This window comes from Coturnix japonica, chromosome 4 (genome assembly GCF_054131305.1).
Source record: "Coturnix japonica strain WE chromosome 4, WE-NBRP24, whole genome shotgun sequence".
In the NCBI taxonomy this organism is placed as follows: domain Eukaryota; kingdom Metazoa; phylum Chordata; class Aves; order Galliformes; family Phasianidae; genus Coturnix; species Coturnix japonica.
In genome coordinates, this window is record NC_140666.1 from 83,098,615 (window position 1) to 83,115,643 (window position 17,029).

The following is a 17,029-nucleotide window of genomic DNA, read 5'->3' on the forward strand; positions in this document are numbered from 1 at the left end:
CAGCACAAGCATTGCTGATGGGCGTGCTACCAGACGGGGCTATAAGAGAGAATTAGGGTACATAAATGAGGTTGATGCTATACAGAGACTGGAGATTTCATGCAGGCTTAGATCAGGCAGGTGATGATGGTAGACATTCTGAATTTTTCATGAGTGTGTCATTCATGTTTACCTGAGGCTTTTGGAGGTGGCACTCCCCAGTGGTTTTAAACTGCTTCCTAGTTTTGATGGGAGAGGGAGGAAAGGACAGAGATCCTAATAAGATCCAATACCAAATCAGTTTTTTGATGCAGCAGAATTGGACAGAATGTTAGAAGCCTACACTCAGAAGGAAAGAAGCATCTTTGTTTCAGTTACTATAAAATACACATCAATGTGATACAATCTGACACGCTTGAAAATTTATCCTCAAGAAACTAAGTATCTTGCTGTATCCTTCTAACCCACGTAGGGAACCTGGAGAACACAAACCTTAATATGAATTTTGACGTAAATATTCCCTGTGAGATTTTCACTGCACATTCAAATGAAAACTGATCCAAATGCAAACCTTTCGGATGCATCATCATCCTATTTCCAAGTCAGCTAACAGCCAAGCTTCTTTAAATTCAGAACACCTTTAGGAGGTGGTGAATCAGGCATTTCTAAGTACTTCACATAAATGCGCAGGCATCGCTATATAACATGGCTTGCACTGCTCATCTTCAACCCTACACTGAACATTTCTGAGCACTGTCTAGTACACACGTCCTATATGAAGGCCATTAATGCCATCTTCAAAGAGGTCTTACAAGTGTCTGCAAGACAAAGTTCATCACATTCCGCAGTTCCCAAATCCAAGAGCGTGTTGTTTTCGCTCTGTTGGAGCACCCTTAGCTTTAATCTAAAGATGAAAGACATGAACTATGCATAAAAATGTTACTGGAACTGATTTTCCTGCATTAGATTGTCATCTGTTCCATACGAGGAAACAGCATGTCAAAATGCCCCAATGCATTCTATTTTAGGAGCATCTCTTTTCTGTTTTTCTTTTACCTCGGGGAGTGTGAACATGTTCCCAACTCCAAAGTTATGCGGCCGTGTTTCCTACTTCTGGGTAAACCTCAGGGGTCAAGCACACCCACATGGCAAGAGATGAAACACCGCGAAGAAACAGCCCTCCTGATGATGCCATCTCCCTTGTCAGACAACTATTGCACAAGCAAATACGGCTTCACAGACCAACATTATGCAAACTCGGGCCTTCCACCTGAGACTATCGCTATCAAGTGAAAAAGAAAATGAGAAAGTGTTTGCTTTGCACTTTGGGGCTTCAGATTCATATTGGGGAGAAGTGCAGCAATCCCATTTCTTCAGTCACTGCAAATCACACTAACAGTGCTTACGCCCACTTTAGCTAAGTTCCCTGCAGAAGCACAGGCACCTACAGAAGACCAGACTTCCTCATTTCAGGAAGCCCGACCACTCACTTTTACTGGGACTATTTATTTGTTCCTTAACAAGGACCACTTTAATCTCCAGAGGGTTGCATTAATCAACCCAATGAAGGAGAACAGACAGCACATGGAAAAACAAGTCACAGCAGGAAGACAAGTGAAGGACAAAAGCAAGCCTGATACTTGCTCAGTTACTGTAATGGAGCCCCTCCCACATAAGCTGGTAAACTGAAAGAATGGCTCGTACTTCACTCTGCTGTATGCACTGGGTCCATCCATGAAGGCTGCCCTCATCCAAGAGCCTGAGCTGGCTGCATGTACATTGAGTGCCCTGAGACCTTGTGGGACAGGCAGCCTTGATAGAACCACTCCCGAACACACAAGTACCCATCTGAGGAAGGCCTCAACATCACAGCAAGGCAGCAGAGCATATTTGCCCAGGATTCAAACTCTGTGTTTGAGAGCACTGCCCAAACACTTCTCGAATCCACTGTGTTCTAAAAATCACACTAGCCAGCGTTGTGCTTTTCATCTTAGAAATAGAAATCTAAGTTAAATTACTGAACATCAAAGATAAAGAGTCACGTCGTAACTGCTGGGAGTCAGACAATGACCCTGAATTATCGTGTTACTGTCTATAGAGACATGCAATAAATTATACTTACTATGCCATTTTAACGTTAAACTGTTACCTTTCTGTCTGTATCAAGACCCCAGTATGTACTATCACATCTCTCCCAGAAGCCTTCCCTGCAAGGGATGCACTTTGCACAGGCCGTTTAACTTCAGCTACCTTCGGAAGTTACTTGCTTCAGACTTATTTTGGGTTTGTTAATAACTAAACAAAAGCCTGTCAATTCTAGTGTTCAAGTATTAAGTTAATCACTTACTCAGCCATCTGCCCACTACTACTTCCAGATGCACTGACTTCACGAGGAAGAGATGGTTTCTGTAGCTGCCAGAGTAAACTCCATTTGGGGTCTTATAGATTAAGTTTTGGTGTTTGCCTGAGTGGACAGATGATGTCAAATAGCCAAAGTAGTGGCTTAACTTTTCAAACGTTCCCATAAATATGGACAATGCTGCACAGTTTGAAGAACAGCATCACTAACAAACACATCTGCAGAGATTTGATGTTCTACTTTCGACTGTGAAACAATTACACACATTATAATGTTCCTCATATGACTGATACAAGGAGTGCAATCTTTACACCGAGTTAAACTCTTGACTGTAACATCATGATGCTGTAAGTCCCATGGGCAAATAGAGCGTATGACTTAACAAGAGCAGTGTGTCTGAGGTATGTTCTGTGTAAAAATCCTAGTGAAAATCCTCTCTGTAACGTAACCCAGACTTTTAAGGCTGTTCCTGCCCTTATGGTATCACTTTATTTTTTAATTCTATTTCAATTTATTTTTCTCATCTCTCTTCCCTGAACTAAACCAACCTCTCCTGATTTGTATTTGTCCACTATTTGCCACTGCACCCCATACATTACAAACATGTCCCATGCACGTAAGAATCTCTAATCCTACATGAGCTAAAACATACTTTAAGAACAAAACGTCAAGACATTCAACTTCTACAGCCTTCTTAGCGCTCATTTGTCACCCATGTTCTTTCAAAGCAGCAATGCCTTTTCCTTGCTGAAATAGCTGCAGTGTATCTGCTGAGTCACCTACTCATTGGATATGATTGCCAAACAGTTGTAGCCTTACACTGGACCTTTTTCCTTTTGTACTGATGCTGCCTGTAGTTCACATACATTTAACAGTAAACGACAAGGATGAACAACTTCATCATAAAAAGGAGGTTCAATGTAATTTTAACAATGGTCACAGAATGGCAAACAATACCACACACATGGTTACCTTTCAAATAGCATTTATTTCTGAAATACAGGCTGTCAAGCTCTTTTCCCATCAAGCTCCATTTCTGGAACGTAAGTTGGCAACAGTTTAAATGTGTGCAAAGTACCACTTAAGCCCTTGACGTTATGGCTAAGAAATAGTACTCAGTTTTATCTATTTGTTCATAAAACATGAAAATACATCGAGTTTATGAATAACAACAACATCCCACCAGAAGCACACGGACAGGTCACTTGCTGGACACTGCTCTGGAAATTACTGCTACCTAAAATTAACAGGAAATTCAACTGACAGCTGAAGGGAACTCAATAACACACATTAAGCACAGTCCGGAAGGAACCTTTCAAACACCACCACGTTTCTATCCTGCCCTACCAAACTACTTTCCATGCCTGAACTTCCTTCCAAAAATGAAGCTTTATACAAAAACATTTACAGAAAATATTTAGAATAGAAGAATATAAAGCAGATGCTGTATTTCTACCTCTGTTTCTGTTCCCATCCAATAATGCACACTATTGATACAAGCAAAACACTGGCATCTGCGAGCGTTTACAAGTTCTCCCCTGGGTCTGAAATACCTCAGCAGGAATTAAACGTGATTTAGCATGTCATAATAACTGCACAACTTCTAAAGATATTGTGACCTCGGGCACCGTTAATTCCCCAGCCTGTAGATCAGATTCATTCTGTTAAGCCGGGAGAAGGCAGCACAAGCCTTTTCTTTGCAAGTCTTCTGCAAAACCACCAATCTTATATTGTGCACAAATTCAGGAGACACACTAGTTTATGACGTGGACAGTCTTCATTCAAACACTGGCAATCCACAGGAACAGCAGCACAATATCTCTCAATATACATACAAGGTTTCACCACCTCAGGGCTCTTTATAAAGTCCATTTCACAGAATCACAGAATGACCCGGGTTGGAAGGGACCTCAAGGATCATGAAGCTCCAGTCCCTGTGCCTGGCAGGGCCACCAAACATACACCTTTACTAGATCAGGTTGCCCAGGGCCCCGTCCAACCTGGCCTTGAACACCTCCAGGGACGGGGCATCCACAACCTCCCTTGGCAGCCTGTTCCAGGACCTCACCACTCTCCTAGTGAAGAACTTCCCCCTAACATCCAACCCATTTATACTGTGTTAACTTCAGGGTTTATACTGAAAATATGAATATCATAACATACATCCACCTCATGAGATACAACGTACTGCGTTACATAAAACAGTTTAAAGCCTCCTACTTGCCTATGCATTTTTTTATCCCTTGATAAAAGCATTTACATACATCAGAATGCAAGCATTCTGTCAGCCCAAGAAACAGCTCTTCAATGCACCTACAGTCTCTGGTCAAGGAAAGGTTGCAAAGACTGACAGGACAGGAACCATGGAACCAGAGGAATATTCAGACCCCCAGGCACTGTGGAAAACTACACATTCCACCCCCTCCTCCCCTTACATAAGCTAACTAGCTCCATCTTAAAGACAGTTGTATGCCACTACTCCTAAGGGAAGGATGCTTCAGGCTTTTCTGCCTCTGTTGCTTAGGAACCATCTTTTCTAATTTCCAGACTTGGTTTATTCTTGGACAGTTTGTACCCATTTGTTCTCATACCTTCAGCTTAAGAAGCTCATTTTACCCACCTGTGCTATTTCACTCATTTTTATGGAGAATAACTTCTTCGTGCTCTGTTTTACAGGTTCAAAAAAGACATGTTTTTAGGTACCCTCATGCAGATAATTCTCGATTCCCTCAGTCACTCTAGGAATAGGAGCCTCTTCCATTCTAAATCCTCATTTTTCTACCCTCAATGATGTTTGAGAAGAATTTAGGTGACACTCTCTACTACTCATATTCCAAGGCCTCAATTCCCTCTGGGCAAAACCTTCTGTATTGGTAGCATCTAATGGCAATGGTAGGAATAAATCAATTAATGAAAAAACGAAGACCTGGACCTGATCCTGGACACACCCCACTACCAACATACATTCAATACGTTTTCTTCTGGTCATCCAGTTCAATCCATACTTAGCAAATCCTGACAACATCATAAGTGATTTTTTACACAGACATCACTGTAGTTTTCCAGCAGAACTATATTAAACTCCAAGGAGATCTAAGAGCAGCCCTTCAGTACGTAAAGGGGGGCTGTAAGAAAGAAGGGAACAGAATCCTTAGTGGGGTCTGTTGTGATAAGATAAGGGGAAATGGTTTCAAACTAAGGGGAGGTTTAGATGGGATATTAGGAAGAAGGTTTCTTTGTTTTGGCTTTTTTTAAGGGTAGAGAAGCCCTGGAACAGGTTGCCCAGAGAGGTGGCAGATGCCCCATTTCTAGAGACGGGGAAACCTTCCATGTAGTTTTTCACCCATATTTAAATTCTTTTTAGCCTTCTTTCATTGTCTCCGTGCTTCCTGATAAGACAGATCAGTCTTTTTCAGTGTTCTGCTTAGTCCTCATGTTCTTATTCAATTTGCTATTAAGCTCATTAGCTCTTGCATTTCCACTGGGAAAAGAAGTCATACTTCCGTATAATAAAAAGCAATATTTGGTAAGAGAACAACTATTTCATTCAGTTACCAGAATTATCTGCACGTTTTGCTGCACCAGAAGTCCAGCCATACCAAAAGTGGCTGAAAGCACCTCATCTAATGAGCCCTGAGCATTGCTGCAGAACTGGAATTGCAAGAACATTTGGATGCTAAATCAAGTTCTAGCCTTTGCACTATGAGCGTTCCCTCCTCTAACTACAATTATTAACAGCTTTCTGAGACCTTGAGAGATGGGTTTGGGTTTTTGGGGCTTACCTTTTTCTTTATTGTTTTGTTGCTGTTGCTCTTGGTTGGTTTAGTTGGGTCTTTATTTGTTTGCCCACCCCCCAAAGATGCCTGCCTGTAACATGAAGGAAAACATTAATGCCATGAGGTCTCCCCAGAGCCACAACAAAAGAAAACAAGTAAAGGATGGTTAATTTCTCTTTTACCTCTGATACTAAATCTAAATAAAACACCCTTCATTATCAATATTTGCTTGAGAACACACTGCACTGCAGCAATCACTAAGCTCAGTTTAAATGAGAAGTGCAGCAATAAGGTTCAAATTTAGGATTACTATAGCAACAGGGGAGGGTGGAGGGAAGGGATTACCAGATTACACACACAGTTCATCAGATCTTTGCTAGAATAGATTTAGCATCAGTCAAATGAAATTACTCTAAATTTATCTCATTCATTAACGTTTGACATATCAGATTAAAGACAAGTTAAACAAGTCAAAATTGTAGAACAAGAAGTCACAAATAAATTCAGATTGAACAACCTTGCTTATTCCTTCTGCTGTTAATATCTGATTATTAGAACACACCTTCAAACCAGGACCTGATGGATCAGAAGTCACAATATCCTGAATGACTCTGTTGAACAAAGAGGGCTTCTATCACTAATTAAAGGCCCACAAAGGACAGGATGCATTAAAAATCTGCCTCATTCTTAACAAAGTGCCTCCAGTAACTGCAATACTGGAAGTGAGCGATGCCATGTCCCTCTAAGGCATGGTGGTGCCATGAAGTTCCAAATACATTGCTTCAGTAAGTCCCCTATATATCTCAACAACATCTGTGACTACAGTAATGACTTAATGCCCTGTAAACCTGGGAATGCAGAAATAAGCTCTTTAAAATGTTGACATTAGGATACCCTGGATTTGTGTTTATAGGTAACTAATTACTCTCATCTCCTTTCTTTACGCAATTTTTAGCATTCTCCATATTTTGGGTGACTAATCAATGCTTATATAAGTAATTAGTGATGGACACTATTCCAACGTCAATAAAGAAGTACATTAATGACCAAAAGAAAGGATGAGAAAGAAACCGATCTGTCTTTCTGGGAGACCAGCTATTCCATTTCACTAGCCCACTCCCATTAGAAAGGCATCCAAACCACGTAAGAATGCAGCTACAAAGGTTTCTTTTTGACCCTGGGAGCTGTGCTTGTGGCCCACAGAGCTGTCTCTCCACTTCAGTGGCACGTACTGACCCATAAAGACTCTGCCCCAGGCAACTTTTCCACCAGCCAGAATGTTACATTAATAAGGCTGCCCTCACAATTTGCAAGACTGCCTAGAGTCCAGCTTTTCTGGCTGACATTCAGATTTTAACCACGCTTCCCAACCTTCTGTTCACCACTTCTGGCTTTCATTGAGCAGCTGCCAAAATACCCTTTATTTTCCAGTTGCCAGGCATGCCAGAGGACAATCTGAGACACTATCTTCCTCTCATTTGTGCTGCTAACAGTTCTCTGCTCCTGGCTCCAGTCCAGGTTGTTGCAGTGAGGGGAAACTGGAAGCTACTAGAAGGATACTGTCCTACAATAAGGTAGAGGTACCTTAACTGGGGTTGCACTGTCCATCTCCATTAGAGATCAACAATAAAGCCTGTGGCAGATGTAGGAGTGGAAATCTCAGTTGCCAAACTGGTACCTCAGTGCTATAATCACAAATCCTTTCCTTCCAGGAGAGAGGGAAGAAGCTCAGTTAAGATGACCCACATAACTCAGCAGTGTCAGGATTAATACAGGTTCTCAAGGAGATGGAAAGCAGCGTGGGAAAAGCACAGCAGCAGCCATCTGCATTCAGGCAGCAGAAGCAGAGAGACCAGGAGGGTCCTCTGCCACCAAGGCAAACAAGCCCACTGTCTCTTGATGTATAAAAGATATAATGACTTAGCACTAGATTAAATATGTATCTATACTAATCTGTCTTTCCACTCACATCACGTATGCTACTAGATCTACAGAATGGCAACACACAGTTTAATAGAAGCTTTAAGGTTAGAAAAGTACTCTAAGGTCATCAAGTCCAACATCCAAAAAGCACCAGAACATTTTGCACTTGATCTCCGAAATGACATTCACTTCCCTTGGGAAAGCTCTCTAAATTTACTGCTGCCAAAATAAACCAACTTTTCACCTATCCTCACATACATGGAAAGAAAAGATTTATTTCACAGGTAGAGTTGAGATCCACACAAACATCTGAGATCATTATTCTTCACAAAAACTAAATGCTTCAGTTATAACCAGAAGTACCACGAAACACCTTTGAAATCTCACTGTCTCTTAAGTTCTACTTTAAGCTCAAGAAGGGGTGGAGAAACATATATGTCATATATATGCTATATGTATATAGTAGTGCAGAAAATTTATATTAAAAAGAATTGGTCTGGAGTCAAGATAGAATTTGATGCCTTCTAGTGAACCTGTTCAAATCACTTGGAAACTCAAAGTCATGGTTAAAAAATAAAGCAATTCCTTTGTTGTTTAGAATTTTACCCAAAAATGATGAAAATCTTCTGTAACCTACAAAAGATGACAGAAATAAAGAAACACCCATCAGCTGAAACATAGAAAATGAGGGACAGTGAGGTGGACAGCGAGGTGGATCGAGAACTGGCTGAGCTCAGAGGGTGCTCATCAGCAGTGCAGAGTCTGCTTGGAAGACTGTAACTAGCAGCGTTCACCAGGTGTTGGTGCTGGGTCTGGTCTTGTTCAACATCTTCATCAGTGACCTGGATGAAAGGACAGAGTCCACTCTCAGTAAGTTTCCTGAGGATACAAAGCTGGGAGGATTGGCTGATGCACCTGAAGGCTCTGCTTCCATTCTGCGAAACCTGGACAGACACGAGAGTTGAGTAAAGAGGAACCTGGTGAGGTTTAACTGGAACAAGTGTAAAGTCTTGCACCCAAGGAGGAATAACTGTATGCATCAGTACAGGGGATGACCTGTGTGACAGGAGCTCTGTAGAGAAGGATGGACCTGGGTGCCCTGATGGACAACAGGCTGACCATGAGCCAGCACTGCACCCTTGTGAAGGTTAATGGTATCCTGGGGTGTATTAAAAACAATGTGGGCAGCAGGTCAAGGGAGGTGATCTCCCACGCTACTCTGCCCTGGTAAGGACACATCTGGAATGCTGTATGCAGTGTTGGGCTCCCCAGTGCAAAAAAAGGTAGGGATCTCCTAGAAGGAGTCCAGCACAGAGCCACAAAGATGGTAAAGGGACTGGAGCATCAAGGCAAGATGTGGCTCTGAGCAGCCCCGTCTAGTGGCTGGCAACACAGCCCACGGCAAGGGGGTTGAAACTAGTTGAACTTTGAGGTCTGTTTCAACTCAGGCCACTCTATAGTTCTATATTCTTCTGAATGAAGAAAGACTGAGTAACCTGGATCTGTTCAGCCTGGGGAAAAGATGAGTAAGGGGGAATCTGATAAATGTTTATAAATACCTCAATGGAGGTGGGAGGCAAACAGATGAGGCCAGGCTCTTCTCAGAAGTGTGTAGCAATAGGACAGGGAGTAACAGCCTAAGACTTGAACTTGGGAAGTTCTGTACTAACACACAGAAGAACTTCTTTATGCTAAGGGTGGCAGAGCACTGGAACGGGTTGCCCAGAGAGCTGGTGGAGTCTCTTCCTACGGAGACACTCAAGACCCAGCTGCACACCTACCTGTGTGACCTAATATAGGGTTCCTACTTTAGCAAAGGAGTTGGACTTGATCTGTTGAGGCCCCTTCCAGCCCCTGTGATTCTGAGATCTGTGGGGCACAAGTGTGCGGCTCAGCTCACCACACTCACAGGAGAAACCCAGTGTGCCTGAAGTAACTGCTTCAGTGCTTAAAGTGAGCTGAAGGCAGCAGTGCATTCAGGAGCTGAAGTGACAATGTGAGGAACTAAGCCCCTGTGCTTTAGAAATATTTAAGCTGTGCTCATTCAAAATTAATAAGCAAAGCTGTGCTAGAAAAGATCTTCTGGAAGAAAAAAAACCACAACCAAGTACATTGCGTTAATGCACAACATCAGCGATGCCCTATTTCCCTTAATTTTACATGGAATGGATGTTTTGCATGCAAACATACTCTATGAACTTTCAGCAGCACTTCACAGTGACAATTAAAGAAACCATATCATCCATTAGCAGAGAACTAAAGTCGCCGAGTACTCTGTACCTTTCACCTTCATGGTGAGAATGCTGGGACGATCATTTAATGCACAGCACTAAGTCACCTTAAAAACACACAAACCAAAAAACCCAAACCAACCAAGCAGAAAAGAACAGAAAGCAGACAACCTTCATGTGCCCAGGGCTGCCCGAACACTCGCTCATTCCATCTGGCAAAAGTTCATTAACTAGAACAAAGGTGAAATTGTGTATCAGGCCTTGTAAGATCTGAACCACAACTGAGATAAAGAGCACAGATAGCACCACAGAAATCTGACACACAGATTGAAAAAGAAAGCAAATCTAAGGTAAACTAAGTTTCCACAACTAAGTGAATGACAGTTTCTTACCCTAAAGTTGTTTTCAAATGCTTGTTGTCTCCAATGAAAAAGAGCTTAGTTAATCTAATTTTTCCCCTTATCTTTAGCGTGTGAATGGGTAAGTACCGTGATTCAATATTTATCTACTCCACTGATGAGAAAGTATCAAAGATGCCATAAAAAGCTACTGATTAACTACTCATTTTCTACTTGTGTTTTCCACGTTGTCTTCTCAGCGATTCATGCAGGTATATGGAAGAAAATCTCTCAACTCTTAAAATATTTTATTCCTTTTTTTTTTTTTTTAATTAAACATTTCATGAGTCAAGATCAGAAAACCATACACAACACGTGGTGTCAAAGATGGTAATTAGGCAAAGAAAGAAACATAATGCATTTATCAATTAGAAATTGAAAGCAATGTTTGACCCACCCAAAGAGCATGGAAACGCTAAATCTCAGTTTTGAAGAGCTGTTCCCCAGTTATAAAAGTGACCTAAAATGTGCTTTTCCTCGTGTATTTTGATTTTTAATTAATCTTTAGGGAAATTACTGAGCCAACAGTGAAAGATGCTTTGAAGTCTCGCCTGCGAACACAACTGGTCGGACGTTGAAAGGCGGATCCACCAGAGAACAGTAACTGCACCCAACAGAGCAGGAAGAGATCATGTCTCAAAACACAACATAGGAAGCGAGGCTGCAAGGAGGAACTCGAGCAGGTGCTCAAACAGTTCTTGTCCTCTTTAGCCACACCTTCAACGGCAACATCTTCAGTTTCTTAATGGTCAAAGAGCCAACCCTCCAAAGCCTGCAAGCACACGGACGGCTGAGCCGGCCCAACTGGCAGCAGCTGCTCAAATCCAGCTCTGCACCAAAATCCAGTTTGCAATGAAATGCTGAGCAGATAGATTTTAAAATACCTGAATGATACTCAGGGCCTGGGTCGGAACCGCTAATCCAGAGCCCTTGTGACAAATGACGTTACCTCAGCTAAACCTGATTTGAGCCAACAGTAACTCTACAAATGGTGTTTCCCACCTCAGCCCCTACAACTTCTGCAGCTACTGATCACACTGCGACTCCTGGGCTGACAATGACACGCTCTGACTGATGCAAGCAGAACCAGCAGTTCTGCACTCATATCTCCTCTATCAGCTTTTAAATATGAAGCACCAAGAACTCTAAAAGTGTCGAAAAGCCATTGAAATTAGAAACTTAGCATTATTTTTAGTTTGCCATGCAGCGAGGACACACGGCACATGAGAACACCACGGCAACACTCGTTTGATGTGCTCTTTCATAAAGGCATAGACAAGTTTTCATTTTCATTCATTTCCAAGCAGGAGTCAGTCATTGGACAGATGCTGGGATTGATAAATGGATCCATCTTCACCACTGACAGTTCTTAAATGATGACAAAAACTCCTTCAAACTCCAAAAAGCACGAGGTACAAGGCTTATTGCCTGACCTCTCCAGGTGTAGAAGGCACTTGTCACATAGAAGTTGGATGCTTTCTAGCAACCAGCACCTTGAATGTGCTTCTCCTCATTTGAAACCTCGCATTATTACACTTTATCTCTTAACAAAAATGCCCCCTTTGAAATCCAGCTTTTTTCTGCCATGATATTTCACAGAATGCTGGTAAAGGAGACTTGTTAAAAGCACTCCATGCTGGGAAGCCACCCTTCAAAACCAGACTCAAACGGGGCAGAAGCAGCTTCGTGCCATGTAAGTCTCTCAGTACCCCAATGGGTTTGGCCATATATTCTCACCAAGCGACTCGATTCTGTAGCTACAAAGTATCATTCAACACCAGCGGTGAATTTCAAAGAACGAGAACAAAGATGAGTCATTTTCTGCTGGAGACACTGAAAAAACTGTCACAGAAAACAAGAGATTCAGTAAATGACCTTCTTCATTACTGCATTAGCAAACCATGCTCTAAAGAACTCATTGGCACAACGTGCTGGTTGGGAAAAACGCTTGTTTCAGATGAAGCGTGATGTTCAGGTTTCCCCCACCACTTGTTATTCACCAACATCAAGAAACAAACATTCAGGCAGCGCTGCTGGTTTTGGCTGAAGAATTATATCCCACACGGAACCTCACAGGAAGCCAGCAACACTACAAGATACCTAAACATGGAAGCATTCACATGCACAGATGTTAAAAACTTTCGGTTCCTGCAAACTCTGAGAAAACACAGAATCACTGAATGACCCGGGTTGGAAGGGACCTCAAGGATCATGTAGTTCCAATGCCTCGGCCTGGCAGGGCCACCAAACATACACCTTTACTAGATCAGGTTGCCCAGGGCCCCGTCCAACCTGGTCTTGAACACCTCCAAGGTCTAAATTCTGACACAAACTCCATAAGACGTTATGTTCACTGCAGCCTATTTTTGTTCGATCACATCAGATGGGCTTGTTGAATGTAAAGCCACCTGCTGCAGAATGAGGAGCCAGTCCGTTGTTGTATAATAAATAACAAACGGGGACAGAATACAGCTCTAAAACTGAGACACGCAGCTCTTACATCAATCAAATTGACAAAGGAGATAGAAAGCAAAATTTGTATTCCTTTAATTTTAAATCCTTATTCTATTAGCAAGAATAATACTCATGCCAGTTAAGAACTGCTGAGTCCCAACACGCTTGGACACATTGCAAAGCCCCAAGATGTAAACGGTCTCTAAGCTCAAAGAGGGGAGATTCAGATGGGATATAAAAGTCTTTTACATGGAAGTGGTCAGGCTCTGGCACAGGTTGCGTAGGGATGTGGTTTATTCTCTGTCCCTGGAGACTTTCAAGGCCAGGCTGGATGAGGCCCTGGGGTACCCGCTATAGCTGCAGTGTCCCTGCTCAGTGCAGAGCAGTGGGATGAAACGGCCCTCAGAGGTCCCTTCCAGCTCTAAGGATTCTATGGTTCGTGCTCAGAGATACCTGTAGCTTTCTGCAAGGCATACAGAAATATCTGGCAGTCGTTGCAGCATGATGATTCGAGAACCCACCAACAGAAGGTAGGAGTGTTCCGTGAAGCCCCTTATAGATCCATATCACCATGCAAGAAAACGTTCCCCTCCAGCAACACAGACAGTACATAACACTAACGATCTACAGCAACCTTCCAGAAAGCAGAGAGGAAAACAACATCGGCGCCCGGCTCATCTCGTAGATACCACCCAGCCTCTTCACAACCCGTCTCAACACAACCGTGGATGTTTGTTTTTTCCTGGTTTCACCTAAAACCAACGCAGCCTAAGATCCAACCTTTAGAACGCCCCAAACACTGCGGGGCCCCGCAGAGGCCCTGGGCACCATCCAGGCTCTAGACGCCCCTCCCGAGGCCGCAGGACCCGCTCCATGACCCGCTCCATGACCCGCTTTCCTCCTCCTCCTCCTGCCCCTCTCAGCCCCGCGTTGCCCGCCCGACTCCTCCGCCGCCGCCAACGGCCGCACCCCCGCCCTCCGTAGTCCGTTAACGGCTGCGCCCCTCACGTTCCCCCCCCCGCCCCCACAACCTCCCGCCCGTCCCGGCCGCGCTCACCCGAGGGCAGATGAGAAACAAGCGGCGGGTACCGGAGCGACGGGACGAGAAAAGCCGGGGCCGCTGCGGACAACGCTCCGCCGAACCCGTCGCCTCCGCCGCTGGCCCCAGCGCCGCGCTCCGCCCACCCCCCGCACAGCCCCCGCCTGGCTGGGTGCGGCTTCCCCGGGCTGCAGGGCAACAAGCGAGACGAACATTGGAGGGAGAGAGAGCGGCGAGCAACCGGCACCGCCGTTGGTTGGAGGAGGACGCGGGGCGGGAGGTGTGGGAGGGGAGGCGGCGGCCTAGGCCGTGTGTGGGCGGAGCGGCCGTGGCACCATGAGCGTCAGTTCCACTTCAGCTCGGCTCCTTCTTCACCTCTCTAACACATAAAGGCTGTGAGAGCATTAGAGCCAACAGGGATGGTGATGTTGAGGTCAGAAGCATTGACTAGGGAAGGGAGGATCATTCGTTTTGCTGGCAGTGCTGGCTTAAAGTGTTTGTAAGTACAGGGAGCTGTGCCACCAGCTGTCTGGGCTGAGCAGAGGCTGAGTTTTATCAACTGCCACTGTTCGATCTGATGGTGAAACACTCAAAACCATTAAAAAGGTGTTGTTCTTTAACCTTCTCTTTTGCTGCTGTATTACCCTGTGACCTGCCCAAGGTCACCATTCCTGCTCTCCCTTTCCAACCTCTTTGCATAGTTCTAGGGCCAAAGAATATATCATTTCATCGAACTACTCTGATGGAAGAACTGGGGCGTAAAGGGGCAAGATCAGCTTCCTGCTGAATCAGCTGACTCAAACAGCTGCTGAATCTGATGCGTGACAGCATTAATGGTGCCAATTCAGTTTTTAGCCTGGGCAGGTTCCTGAGCTGCATGAAAGTCAGCAATGGCACAGAAACAAAGGTGGGATCTTGTGACTAGAAATGAAAGGAAGGACAAAAAGAAAGCAAGAAACTGGCTTTCTCTTAATAATGCAACACTGCTTATGGAGGTCGGTAGTAACTGAAGAAAAAGTGCCACAGCCAGAAGTTTTACCTTTTGAAGAGCTGGGACTTCAAAGACAGAGCACGGCAAATACAGCAAAGAAAGGAAGAAAGAAGATACAGGGGCAAGTTCAAAGCAATGAAGAGGGCTGAGAAACATGGGGGGAAAAAAAAGTATTTTGTATTAATTATGACTACATACTGGAGTAAATTAATCTTGGGGGAAGCTTTCAAATGTTAGAACAGCACATTTTGAAGACTTGTAAATCATATTTAATTCTTAAAAAGGCAAATTTCCAGCAGCACCCCATGGTTAAGGCATAGCTGCCAATTACTTTGAGAAATAAGTAGGTGTGAACGCCAGCACAGCAGAAATGAAAGCACAGTGTAATCACTGAATCCCCAACAGCCTGTGAGGCTGCACCTGGAACAACTTTCCTTAGCTGTCCTGTAAGAAAACCCTGTTCACATTGAATAGACCCTATTTCTGTGATGTACTTTTCACATCAGTGGCCTTCAGTATAACTGCAGGACTCCAGCTGTGCAAAAAAAATAATGTTCAAGGTCATTACTGAAGTACGTTGTACTGCCTCCCAGTACAAGAACCAGATGGATCAAGGGTAGGGCCAAAAGGAATTCATGTGATACTGGCAAAAAGCAAAGCACTGACCCAAAGAAGGCTCAGATGGGTCTCCATTCATTTCCCCCATCCATTTCCAGAGATCTAGGCTTGCAAGCAATTACTACTGTCATTCCTGTACAAAACAACTTCCTTAGCATTATGCAGAAGTAAAATTACATTAAAACCAATTCTTATATGACAATTATGGCCATGTGTGCCATGAACCTGAGAGGCTGGGTTAAATGTTTCCCAGTAATTAGCAGTTGTATGAAATGAGGTACAGACAACCAACAGTAATGACCATCCTGTATTTTAAGACACAGGAATGGAAGTCCCGGGTGACCCGATTTGAGGGTTGACTATGTTACAAGACTTACTAAGCTTGCTGAGCCAAGTTTGCCCAATTTAAAGTTAACTCAAATTCTTTCTGCTCTGTAAGGGTTTCAGTAGCATTTACTATTTGTTTGTTTTCAATATGAGAGCTCAGAGTTCTCTTAAGAGGCTGTAATCACAGTCATGGAGAGTGCTTCTCTTGCTAGAAGAAAATGTTTCAAGATACTGACTTCTTAGTAAGATGGAAACTATTACAACATCAGATTCTTCAGCGAGGTGAAGTATTTCAAGTTCAGAACAACACCTTCATGCCTCACAATGTCAGGTATTTGGGTAGTGCTCAGATGTCTGAATTTTATATTCCTGTTTATATATATTAAAATACATTCTGATGACTAGTTTTGCTAAACAGTGTTGCTACTTCTGTAAGAAACATGAGCCAAAAGATGCTTCCGCCTTCAAAGACGCAGCTCATCAGCTCTTCACGCAGAGTTAGGCTTTAAACTGGCTCCTATCCAAAGTCACTTAAGAATGATGTCCACCCAGATGACATCTGTACACGTTCCACGTTGATGCTGCTGTTGCGTAGAGCCCTGCATGGAAATGGCTGACCAGCAGATGTCACCAAATTCAAACTAATCACCATCAAAGCTTCAGAAATCTGCGTTACTTCCCATTTTCCAAAGCACGACAGAACAGAGGGCACCAATGTTCTCATTACTTACATTCCTTTGCAAACTGTTCATTTCTGGGGGGACAGCTGACAAAAAGCAGCAGCACATAGCACTCACTTGCACATAAAAGCTCGATACCAGATTCCCTTTTAGCACTCTTATTATTCCATTATTGCACCCTATTGACTGACAGCCCCTTCTTAAAACCTGTATTTCCAGAACCATTCATTTTTTTCTTTGTTTTTCTTCCCTAG

General features: G+C 43.5%; 1 protein-coding gene across 26 annotated transcripts in view; it reads right to left on the minus strand.

Annotated features, from left to right (window-relative positions):
* The window catches only part of ADD1 (adducin 1), a 49,284-nt gene extending 34,981 nt beyond the window's left edge, over positions 1-14,303 (minus strand). For 18 of the 26 annotated variants that reach the window (XM_085545781.1, XM_085545777.1, XM_085545776.1 and 15 more), the window contains exon 1: positions 14,178-14,303. The gene's annotated coding sequence lies outside the window, so the exon portion shown is untranslated. Of the gene's footprint in view, positions 1-172; positions 219-6,120; positions 6,206-7,698; positions 7,770-13,900; positions 14,088-14,177 lie in introns of those variants that run through there. The other 8 variants (XM_085545783.1, XM_085545780.1, XM_085545772.1 and 5 more) reach the window with 5 other exon arrangements.
* Positions 14,304-17,029: the final 2,726 nt, after the last annotated feature.